The 2,332-nt window shown below is 71.1% G+C and overlaps 1 protein-coding gene across 5 annotated transcripts in view; it reads left to right on the top strand.

Moving 5' to 3' along the window:
* Positions 1–1,718: 1,718 nt before the first annotated feature.
* The window catches only part of PIK3CA (phosphatidylinositol-4,5-bisphosphate 3-kinase catalytic subunit alpha), a 47,572-nt gene continuing 46,958 nt past the window's right edge, over positions 1,719–2,332 (top strand). For all 5 annotated transcript variants that reach the window (XR_015700706.1, XR_015700705.1, XM_087740375.1 and 2 more), the window contains exon 1: positions 1,719–1,988. The gene's annotated coding sequence lies outside the window, so the exon portion shown is untranslated. The remainder of the gene's footprint in view (positions 1,989–2,332) is intronic.

The following is a 2,332-nucleotide window of genomic DNA, read 5'->3' as shown; positions in this document are numbered from 1 at the left end:
CGCAGCGCGGCGGGGCGGGGCCTGCGCCGGCGGCGGCGGCGGGCGGGGCGCGGCCGGGCCGGCGAACCACGGCAGGCCGGGGCGGCGGGCCCGCTCCCCGCCCGGTTCGTTCCTCCCTGCCCTGTCCGGGTGCCGCGGGTGAGGAGCCGGTTCCGCCTGCGGGAGAGCCGGGTGTTCCCGTCCCGTAGCGCCGGGGATTTTACCTGACGTGCGGCCCCGCTCCGGTCCCAGCGAGCTGCTGGCCCTTCTGATCCGGCTTCTTTGGAAGTAGCCCCACAGAAACGCTCCAAACGCGCTTTGTGGCCTTACGGGCTGAAACGCAGTTCAAAAGCTGCTCCTAATACCCAGCTGCTGTGGCTTTGCACAGGGCCGTTGAATCATGGAGGGGCTGGAGCGTGGCCAGAGCAGGGCAGCGAGGCTGGGGCAGGGGCTGGAGCCCAAGGCTGGGGAGGAGCGGCTGGGGGAGCTGGGGGGGCTCAGCCTGGGGAAGAGGAGGCTGAGGGGAGCCCTCATCGCTCTCTGCAACGGCCTGAAAGGAGGCTGGAGCCGGGGGGGTCGGTCTCTGCTCCCCAGGAACAAGCGATGGGACGAGAGGGAACGGCCTCAAGCTGCGCCAGGGCAGGGTTAGGTTGGGTATTAGGAAAAACTTCTTCCCGGAAAGGGCTGTCAGGCCCTGGCCCAGGCTGCCCGGGGCAGGGGCTGAGTCCCCGTCCCTGGGGGTGTTTAAAAGCCGTGTGGATGTGGTGCTTAGGGACATGGGTCAGTGGTGGCCTTGGCAGTGCCAGGTTAGCGGTTGGACTCGATGATCTCAAAGGGCTTTTCCAACCTAAACCATTCTGTGACTTTTTTTTTGCTCTGGCACCTTCTGTTTTCCACAGCAGAAGTTACAGTTACCCTATTTGTGTACACAAACATCCTCATATCCCTGCTACTCATAGCCAAGGTGGGTTAATCTCCTCTCGGCAGCGCAGGACGCGCCCCGACGGCCGGGCCGCCCCGTTCCTGTTGATTTTCTCCCATTTTGTTGGAAAAGGGAAGCGCTGAGAAGCCCCTACAAGCTGCAACCATCACCGAGACGCCGTGGTGGCCATCAGCCGCCCCACCTGGCAACCCATCAGCCAGCCCCGCTCGCCGAGACCAGCTTTTGTGAGATCTTCAAAACGTTCCCGTTTCTCAGACACGTGGCTGCAGGTCGCCATCACCGGCGGTGGCGATGGGGTAGCGGAGGCGGCAAGCGGGCAGCCCAGCGCCGGGTGCGCCGGCGGCACCCGCTGCTCTGTGCCCGCCGCTCCCGGGCCGGACCAGCCTGGCGCCCCCACCTGAGACCCCCGGGGCCCACGCCGCCATTTTGGGTGCGCGCGTTTGACACGTCACCCCTGCCTTCTGGCCCCTGAGGGCGTTCCCCTGGCAGGCCGCTCTCCTTTAACCGCTCGCGGCGGGATCCCGGCGGCGGCTCAGGCCGTTGAACCGGGGTGATCCCGCTGACGGGGGCGCGTCGCGCTCGGCCACGCCCGCTCCTGCGCGCGGCCGCAGGGCGGCGTTAATGACATCAGCGGGCCGGAGGAGCCCCTTCTCCTTCCGGACAGGGCCCCCGCCGCCGCGCTAGGTGGCGCCAGGACCCCGCGGCGTGACGTCACGGCGCGCCCCTCCGCTGACGCGCAGCGCGCTGCCCGCCGCCGCCTTCCCCCCCCCCCCCGCCGCAGTTGCGCTTCCGGCGGGCGGCGCCATCCCCATCCGGGGTCAGGGCCCCGCTCCCTTCCTGTTTATTGCCCGAGCGGGAGGCGGCTCCGTGGGAGCGGCGCGGGGGCTGCCGTGCCGGCGCCGCTTCCGCCAGTCCCGGGGGACAGGCGCCCGCCCAGGGCCGCGGCGGTGGCTGCGGGGCGGCCCGCGGGGCTGTGAGTGCTGCGGGGCGCTGCCCGGCCCAGCCTTGCCTGGCCCGTTGGGGCGGCGGCGGGCCGGCTCGGAGGCGGGGAGGCCGCGCCTGTGAGGTGAGTGAGGCGGGGGTCGGGGCCGCCTGGCTCTCCCGCGGCTCGGCAGCGCTCCCCGGGGCGCCCCGCGGCGGTGGCCGGGCGGGGGCGGAGGGGAGGGCGGCTCGGCAGCGCTCCCCGGGGCGTCCCGCTCCTCTTCGGCAGCCGGCGGGGAGCACGACCCGCGGGGAAGGCTCGGCGGCGTTCCCCCGCCAGAGCCCGGCCTGTGGGCCCCCGCTCGCAGGGACGCGACCCGGGAGCGGGAGAACCGCAGCGGCTTGTTGCTTTCGAGCCTGGCTCCCCTCACCCCGAAATACCGCTGTTTTCTGTAACTGTGTGTCAGCCGCCCTTGCGGCGGGGCGTGT

Source organism: Nipponia nippon, unplaced genomic scaffold, assembly GCF_047370975.1.
Source record: "Nipponia nippon isolate SJK-2023a ecotype South Korea unplaced genomic scaffold, ASM4737097v1 scaffold_7, whole genome shotgun sequence".
In the NCBI taxonomy this organism is placed as follows: domain Eukaryota; kingdom Metazoa; phylum Chordata; class Aves; order Pelecaniformes; family Threskiornithidae; genus Nipponia; species Nipponia nippon.
This window is presented reverse-complemented; position numbering and strand designations above follow the sequence as displayed.